Source organism: Aphelocoma coerulescens, chromosome 7 (genome assembly GCF_041296385.1).
Source record: "Aphelocoma coerulescens isolate FSJ_1873_10779 chromosome 7, UR_Acoe_1.0, whole genome shotgun sequence".
Taxonomy (NCBI): Eukaryota; Metazoa; Chordata; class Aves; order Passeriformes; family Corvidae; genus Aphelocoma; species Aphelocoma coerulescens.
Window position 1 is genome coordinate 28,666,369 of NC_091021.1, and position 9,510 is coordinate 28,675,878.

Genomic DNA, 9,510 nt, shown 5'->3' on the forward strand with positions numbered 1-9,510 from the left:
ACAGAACCACATTTTTAGGAATTATTTGTTGGGTCTTTCTTGATGGATTTCTGGGGAACCAAATATGATCAGATCATCTCAGATAATAGTTTGATTTGGTACTCAAGACTTTGATCCACAAAAATCGTACCATTTCGGGCCAACACTTTTTATTTTCTTTAGAACTTGTACAGGAAGGTTTCTGAGCACAGCCAAGCAGACTGTTGAATCCTCCTTAAACAAAAGAGATGAGGATGCATAAGCTGGACAGAAATGAAGAAGCTCAGACGAAGAAACAGAAGATAACTTGGGTCATGATGGTTGATAGGCTGAATGCTTGCAGTACATGTGAATTCCTTCTCTCACCACTTTTTGAGGTCATTCAGCCAACCACATAAGGTGCTAAAGACAGTCTTAAGTACATACGGGTTTCAGACCAGCTTTTTGAGGACATGTAAAAAGAAGAATGAGGAAAAATAGTTTTGAATATTGTTAAAATATATATTCTTGCTTCTTTGATGGAGGTAGGGGAAATGCAATACGAAGGTGAAGATGCACTGAAATGTAGAGGGAAAAAAAAGTGAGAAATGATAATTTCTTTCACAGTTTAGACCTCAAATATGATAGGAGTTGTCATCCACATCTGAGGGAGGATGTCTCACCTATTAATCTGCCCAGTTCAATGAAACTGCAGTAACAGCTGGTTGTTAACTGGTCAGCAGTAGCATCCCAAGGCAGCAGCTCCTTGCTTACCAGATACATGCCCTGGAGTGGCCTGAAGTAGTGAAAGTATCTAAAGAATCTGTTACTGTGGGGTTTACTTCCCCACCTGTGGATTCTCATGATGGAGAAAAGCTCCTGAAGGGCAGACTCAGAGCTCAAGGCTTTTGTTGGCATGGAGAACTACTCAGCTCCTAAGCAGAGATCCCAACTTCATACAGGGTTTGTGTAAAACCAGTGCCACATCTGCTGGGAACAGGGCTTGGGCTCTAGTTTTTTCTGTGGTTTTCTAAATCCATAGAAGAAATGAGTGTGCTCTCAGATTTTCCTTCTCTGAAAAGCAAATCCCTCTGCTGTGGTGAGGAAGGAATGGAGGTTAGAGGCAAAGATGAAGGAGCCTTTCATTCAACAGAGAAGGCTTTGTTGATGTACAACACATACCTGGTGAGTTAGCTGCTGAGACCTCTCTTGACTCACTTTGAACAGGGGCCCTTGTTACAGAACCTGTTCTCCATCTCTCATCTCCCATGCACTGAGCAGCTTGGCTTGTTCTCGTAAGTGCTTACGCATGACAGAGGATTACTTGCCCTGTCTAAGAGATGAGGCCTTCTTCATGCTGTTACTTAAAGTTTAAAGAAAAGTGGAGTGTCTTAAAAAGGTAATTAAAGAAGACCCAGCAGCAGCCCAAACTCTTCTTTAATATCTTTAGTTTCACTTCCACATGCTGTGTATCTTGTTCTACCAGTTTCAATGCTCTTGCAAAACAGTTGCACAATGGCTTCCTTTCAGCAACCAGCAGAATTAAACTTGAGCTCACCTAATTGGATGTACCTTTCCTAATATGTGCTGAATTTCCAATAAACTCTGCAGACCCCCCTTTTCCTTGTGCCTTTTCATTGCTATGACTTTTGGAATAAATACTCATGGGCATCCTCATATACAGCTCCCAGAGGGACATGGGAGCTGGTTGTAGCATGAAAATACCAACTCATCCCTTATCCAATTATCTTTTTTATGCCTGACTCTCTGCACATTGGCAATTTATGAAAATATTTAGGCATTTACCAGAGTTTTGATCCAAGTGTTCATGGTAGTATTAAAAAATCTCCCACTGTGAAGTGTTTCTAAAAGCTAAGGCTGTTTTAAAGGCCAATGTCTGATTGAAATTCCCCCTTCAAATAAAAACATTTTTGTGCCAGTTTGCTGGAATAATGAGGGCACAACAAACTATTTTGGAATTATCTGTCCTTCAGTGATTCTGCTGGAAATGTTTGTGTACCTTATGAACCTCTCCCACCACAGTGTGGAATAACTTCCATTCCCATGCTGCACAATGATCTGGGCTTTTGGGGTTTTTTTGTTTCTTTTTTTTTCCCCCCATGTGTGAAAGCTGACATTTAGCTAACATTTTACAACTGCTTTTTTTTAGAAATGCTGGTCATCAAAAATGTTTGCCAAATGTGACCTGAATGCAGGTGGGGAAAACGCCATGCAGATTATCAGCTACACTTGTGTTACTCCCTTATTTGAGCTCTTTCTCCCCTTACAAGCCAGACTTTGCCTAGTAGCCTTCACCAACACAGTGTTTGTCAAGGAGAGTGATCATCAGTGGCCATGGCTATGTTTAACTGAGGATGCAAGACTGTTAAGCTATTTAAGAAGTTCTTTCCACAATGATTACATTTTAGAAAGTACCACCTGGAAGCAGTGTACTGAGCTTAGCGGGGACTTTTTATCCCCATTAATTTGTAAAACAAAATGACTGCTAAAAGATTAGAACCCATCCCTGCCTTTGTACTTTCCATTTGACTCCCTCCTGGTGATGAAACAACAGCTACTCACAGGTGAATAAGTGAGGGCCCCAAGAGAGAAACTTGTTAAAATTTTAATAATGTCTTGCCTATATTTATAATTCTGTAGAGATGAGCTGAGCTGAGTGAACCAAAGAATCTGCCGTGTTACATCAGAGCCTTTGATCCAAATGCCCTCCATGGTGGAAACAGTACATGCTCATGCTGCACAAATCTCCCTAAATCCAAGAAAAATTCATGTGAGATTGTCTGTGCTGTACTGCAGAATGATTGCTGCCAGGTAACTTCAGCTGCTGCTCAGTGGGAGCAGCTCTGTGACAGGAGGCTGACAAACCACCAGTGTCCATGGGAATGCAATGATGGATTGATCTGCTGCTTCCTGGGGCTTTGAGAGCAACACCCAGGCAGGTGCATTTGTTACTGGAAGGGCTGAGGCTACAAACTGCTCCCTGCTGTGTGGTAGCTGTGAGTCTCCTGGGTCTTATCAGCAGCTCACACCACACAGAGACCTCCTGCCTGATAGAGATGCTCAGCTGCGAGAGGCTGCCTTACAGCTGTGTTTTCTTCACCTTGTGCTTCTTTGACAAGAAGGATGGGCTTTACAGATGGTAAATTTGTTTTCCAAGCTAAATGAAAACTGTAATTTCAAGCTTGCTTGCCCTGGCATTTCTCACAGCTTTCCAGTTTACAGGGATACTGGCAGGGTGCTCAGTGGGGAGGGAAATATTTTAGTCATCCCACAATAAGGTGAGGTGACTGTTCCAGGTAGTGCAGTGGCTCAGCAGCAGGACTCCTCACTGCTGGACTCTGCTCAGGTGACAGAGCCACACAATTTAACACCCAACCAGCTTGTTGGGCTACTACAGTGTTTCCAGACTGCCACAAACCCAGTTCCAGTGAAATCAGGCCACCTGGCCTCACAGGTTTCTTTTCCCCCATGCTATCATGAGCTTCCCTCCTCCCTTCTCATGCAAGAGAGTATTTATGCCATGAGTCTCTCACTCTACTCTTCATGTAGCTACTCTATATCGTTCGAGCTGATGTAACAGTATTTTACATTATTGCTATGCCTCTTCTGACAAAGGAATGAGGCCCAGTCTTCCTAAAAAGGTGCCCATTTTGAAGCATAAAGAACATCTCAGAAGGGAGACAAGCCTTGGGAACCACACCAGGTAGCCCTTTTCCCTCTGGGTCTGAGTTAGTCACACATCCAAGCTCACAGTCCTGTCAGGACATAACCCACCCAGCTGCATGGTCTCCCAGCCTCCAGCACTACTGTCCATGAAGAAAGAAAAATCATAAAGTGTAAATATTTGAGTCACAAACAAAGGCTGGGTGAGTAGGTTTAGGTGAGGCTGTGCTGACTAACCCACCCCAACAACAGGCAAGTATTGCTCCCAATTTGTCCTGAAGGAAATGGATCTGGCTGTGTTAAAGCTCAAGGTGGCGTTGAAAGGTGCAGAAACATTTTAACTGATCCTGGGCCACCCTGCCAAAATGATATCCCGGGCCTGGATCTGTCTGGATTTACACAGAGACAACAAAAAATCAGTGATAAAAAGCAAACTAGGAATATATCATTGTTGCTCTTGCATCTGACAGTCAAATCCCTTGAGGCAGAAACAACTTATGTGTGGCCCAAAATGACTCATTAGGAGCTGTTTCAAACAATTGGTGTCTTTGTATTGAAAAAGCAAGTCCTGATGAAATTGGCAAGGACACAATTTCAGATTACTTTATACTCTGCTTTGTAAAGCTGTACTCAGGGTGAATGACAGTTTAGCACTAATTGTGTATCTCTGGCAATTTGCAGAGAGACATTTGTCTGACCAGAATCTTGTTCCTGCTTTTAACATTGCTAGTTCTTGAACAACAAAACAACTGGAAATTAGAGCACTCCTCTCTCAAATGACTTTATCTGAGCTTTCAGGGTATGATAAAATTAAGTATTTAACTGTGAGGCCCTCTATGGAGAGTGTAAAATTTGTATGTCCTCAACCATAAGCATGGTGCAGTTTCCCCCAGACTGTGATGGCTGTTTGCTAGCAACCAGCAGAGCCAAAATAACTCCTTGGAGCAGCAGGCTGGCACGGGGCTGTGAGGAAACAAGATGGTCAGGGCACCTTTAGCAGTAAAGCAGCTTACCTGTTCAGTCACACTAACAAGCAGATGCAGAAATACAAAAGTGAGGCTTCTTATCACAAGCAACATGTGTGAGCAGGGTCTGAGACCTGGCTGCTTTGAATTTCCAGGAATTAGCTGGTAATGCATTAGCTGTGTTAAGATAAACCCCTGTGTTGGCAAGGCCTGCTGTTAACTCTCCTTTGTGCGTGTGTGTGTGCGTGTGCTGAGATACAGATAGCTCTGAAGAAAGAGCATTTGCTGCTGTAGATTCTGGTCTCAGCTTCAGCAAGATAAAGACAATTCTTACGCAGCAATTGTTCAGTGAAGGCCACTTGTTCAGTGCAAGGGAGAAATGGTTGATAAACTTAGTTTCTCATTTACAATGGCTTTAAATACCCTAGAGTAGGAACATGGATTTTAAATTCTGACCATTATTTAAATTAGTTGCAAAATTCTAACTGACTTCCACCTGATTAAAATGACAACTTGAATTTACAAATATCCAAGTGGCTTTCTTCAGGCATGGAAAAGTAATTTCCAAGAGGGTTCAGTAAATGCCCAATGACATCTGCAGCCCCTGTTCTCAGCTTATTTTGAATGACTGGTGTGGTTTGACTGGTCTTTCTGTACTTCTGTACTCTTCTACTGATTATCAGCAGGACTGCTCATCCCTATGCACTAGCACAGCTGGACTGTTGGTGGGAAGAGAGTAAAGAACCAGGGAGCACCCCTTTTCCTGGAGGTTTTGGTGCCTGGATGTGGGTTGAGCTAGAGCTGCTCCTCAGCATAGAGGAAATTTAAATTGAAGCCAGATTTTTTTTTTTTTTTAGTTGCAATTAGAGGACACCCCAATTGGTAAACGTGCTTGTATTTCATGTGCTTGAAGGTTTCCAAAAGCCTAAACCTGGCATGCCGAATAGTTCAACCTATTTGACCAGACTGACCCCCAGCTCTGGTTTGTACCCTCTCTGGGCAAACCTTTGCTTAAGTTTCAGTTCCTTCGGATACACAGTTTTCCAGGAGACTGTCTTTCCCCAAAGAGCTAGAGTCAAATATGGGTGACATGCATATATAACTTTGCTTAAAACTGGTATTTCAGCACATGGCACTGGGCGAGCAGTTTGTGGCATTTGTGTGCAAGACAAGAGATGGTGCTGTATTCAGGAATAGTTTGGCTCCCTGGACTTGTGGTTTGCAAGGAAATATGAAGCTATTTGTTTTGGGGCCTTTTCCCACAATTTTCTTAAATCTGTTATTTTTACATGCTGCATGCTTTTCTTTTTGTGCAGCCACAGTTTTCCAAGGAAGGCAGACCATTTTTCCACAGCCTCACCCCTAACTTTAGCCTGGAGAGAAAGAGGCTCTCAGGGGACCTTCTCACTCTCTACAAACAACCTGAAGGGAGGTTGTAACCTGGTGGGGGTTGGTTTGTTCTCTCAAGTAAGAAGTGACAAGATGAGAGGAAATGGCCTTGTGTAGTGCTAGTGGAGGTTCAGGTTGGATACTAGGAACAATTTCTTCACTGAAGGGGTAGTCAGGCATTGGAACAGGAGAGTGGTGAAATGACCATCCCTGGAAGTGTTCAAAAGGTGTGTGGATGTGGCATTTTGGGACGTGATTCAGTGGTGCTGGGTTAACAGCTGGACTCGGTGATCTTAGAGTTCTTTTCCAACCTTAATGGTTCTATGATTTTACATTGCATTTTTTGTTGTTTGTAGGAGGAAAATTTCACCTGCAATTCCCAAGATTGGCTGCAAGCACCTCATCCTACAGTCACCCTCACAGAACCCCTGACACAGCCTGAGAGCACCGGCTTGGCATTTAAGCTGTTTTGCAATGGCTCAGCGGCCATTTCAAGATTTGAAGGTAGTGACGACTGGGGAGAGCGGCAGGGAGAGTGCTGAGAGCCCGGCCCAGAGCAAACATCCTCCTGGCCTCAGGTCCAGGCACTCGCGGGGGCCCTGGGCTGCTCCGGCTGCTCCAAAACTTCTTCAGCAGCAAATGTCCGGGTCTCCTCAGTTTAACCCCGCCCGCTGCAGGCTGCCCTGACAAAAGCTGATGTTTCCCTCCCGGGGTGACCGCACTCACTCCCGCTGCCGAGCCCCGTGTTCCCGTGGCAGGGGAGCCCTGCTCCGGACGTTCCCGGAGCCCGGGGCCAGCGCGGATTTCCCCGCGTGCCGTACCCCGGTGCCCGCAGGTGCCGCCGGCAGGGCGGCCATGGCCGAGGGGCCGGCGCCACCTCCTGGGCACGGCTGAGGGGGCACAGCCGGGCTGGGGAAACGCCCGCGCCGCGGCTGGGAGGGCACATCCAAGTGCAGTCGGTGGTCGAAGAACAACCCGATGCCCTCAAGCCTGGGAGCCCCGCCGGCTTGCTAGCAGCTTGGAGGAGAGGCGGGCATTCATAAAACCCCTCAGTAGTGTTCTGTGTTCTGGATCTATGCTCGTCTCCCCTTCCTCACTTGCTAACGGGGGCTTTTATCACTTCCAGACCGGTGTTTCTCAACCCGCTCAGCTCGGGGCAGAGAGCCCAGCGCGGTCCCAGGTGCTTTGGCAGCTGTGGAAGAACGCGCTGAGGGCTGACTGCCGGCGCTGGCGTGGCAAGGCTTCGCACGGGGCAGCGTTCGCCATGCAGGCCTCGTGGCCTTGGGAGTCCTTGGACTTCTGCCCAGGAGAATGCTAACTGTGAGAACACAGGAAAGAAGATGCACCGATCTCATTCGTGTCAGGAAGCCACGAGAAAGGGGATTTTCCTGGGCGAAGGTGGTGGGATGTGTACTACCCCGTCAGACACAGGTTCTGAGGGCTGGGTCAGTACCTCGACCCTGTCCCGAGCGGGAGTCAGAGCAGGCGGTGCTGCACTCACCCTGCTCCCTATTTCCTGGCAGGATTTGGCTTGTGCCACGCAGGTCAGAGCGTGAGACTGGTGGGACCTGCGCCTGTCTATGCAGACATGCCCACAGAGTCTGTGGAGGTGTTCAGTAAAGATCTTATTTGCACTTAAGAGCCTCCCGAATTCAGTGTGTCTCAAGGAGGAGGGCGTAACACTCAGTCATTGCTAAGCATTGACTGAAGGTGGGGTTCTGGGGACCAGGATTTAGCAATCATGCTGAGATTTCACAGAGCTGTAGGAGTTAGGAAGGGGCATGGTACACTGCATGCTGGTTCCCTCCGTTTACTCAGGGTCAGCTTCAAGAGGTTTTCATGGTTGTTATCTGGTGGATCAAAAAGAAATCTCATCAGTATGTCCTTGCCCTGATAACTGCTACTCTGCATGGAAGGAGATGGTCTGCAATGAGTGAGACAACCAAGTAACCAGTGAGAAATGGGAGATTTACAAAAATGAATTGCATTTCTTGGCTAATATGCACTGATGAAGGAAGTCTGGCCTAGCTAAGCTTTGGGTATGATACTGTGGGAATGCATAATGAATGTCATGGAGTCACTGCCTCTGTGCCTTTGAAAGGGACTAGCACTCCCCTTCCCATCCTTCTGCCATCTTCCCAGACTGCAAGCCCTCTGCTCCAAGGCCCGTCTCTCACTAGGTGTGGGGATGACATCTTGCACAATGCAATTGTTGTATCTGGTGCTTTTAGGCACCAGAGAGCATTTCTGCTAATGACTATTCCTTGCAGGAAGCCCTGTGGTGGTGCTTCTGTTGAAAAACAGGAAACTATAGAAATAAATCTCTTCCTCTCTAGGGTGTTTTGTGGTTCAAGCAGGGTTACAATGCAAGGGACCACTTTTGCCTTGCCATTGACTTGGTGTGACTGTAGGCAAGTAATTTCTTCTCTCTGGAGTAACTTCCCGTCTCTGAAAGTCTGAGAAGCCGGTTTCTGATGTTAAAAATTGTGTGTGGAATCAATTGTGTAGCAGTAAAGGAGTGTTTTGTTCTTGTTCAATTGTCTTTTATTATTTACCACATCAAAGAAGAAAGTGATGGAGGTCATCAGCATACCTTTTGAGGAATACTGAATTCACTGAAAAACAGTTTTGCAGAACAAAATTATCTGTGAGTCTGGGTTGAGTTCAGTGAATTGTTTTGGGCAAAAATGAAGATGGAGAACTTTTTCAAGGAAGGGTTTTTTTGACAGCCTCAGAATAAAGTGTGACACATTTCATGGAAAGTGATGTTTGTTTAAATCACTAAAATTTCTAGGGAGGAAAATGGGATGTGTAGTGTGGCCTGGGGGAGGGAAGAGCTCAGAGTTGACTGAAAAAGCCTCAAAAAACCTTGAACTGCCTGAGGTCAGACTAACTTATGGGTTATGATAATTTCTTTTCTCAGCCATCATTCAAAGCTCTGTGTCCTCATCATTATAAGCCTGGACTGATGAGAGGACTCCCTGATGCTTTTCTTATCTCAGAGTTACAGTTTGCTGCTGCTCTCACCTGCAGGAAGAATTTGGCTTGCACCTCAGTGAAGAACACAGTGGAGTGATAACAATTTCCAAAGAACTACTTGAAACTGGTGACTGTATCCTACAGATGGGCTTTAGGATATGGAGCAAGCCCCTAGAAGGGCTGCCAGCCTTCCTTTCCTCATTGAGTAGGAAGTGCTCAGCATCATCCTCTACACACCTCTGACACACAGCTTTGTGTAACTCCAGGACACTGGGAGGGAGCCCTGTTTTCTGAGACAAACAGTGCCAGGCTCAAGCTGTTTTCAGTTGTGTTATGTTGTGTCCCTGCTGTGTTCTAATCTGTTTGAACTGCAGATAGATTGTCGCATGGGGAAAAGCTCCTAAGAGACAAACCCTATCTATCTGTTAGCTTGGTAACGAGCCCTGAAGCCTTGGAGGATGAGGGAGAAACTGCTGCAGCTATTCCCCAAGATTTGGTGGTGGCTGTGAGGTCTTTATGTTGGGAAACACTGTTT

At 45.9% G+C, this 9,510-nt stretch overlaps 1 long non-coding RNA gene across 1 annotated transcript; it reads left to right on the top strand.

The window, feature by feature from the left end:
• Window positions 1-3,036: 3,036 nt before the first annotated feature.
• On the top strand, window positions 3,037-8,501 carry LOC138113393 (uncharacterized). The gene is made up of 3 exons (XR_011152134.1): window positions 3,037-3,118; window positions 6,353-6,500; window positions 7,123-8,501. It is a non-coding gene; the product is annotated as an uncharacterized lncRNA (long non-coding RNA).
• Window positions 8,502-9,510: the final 1,009 nt, after the last annotated feature.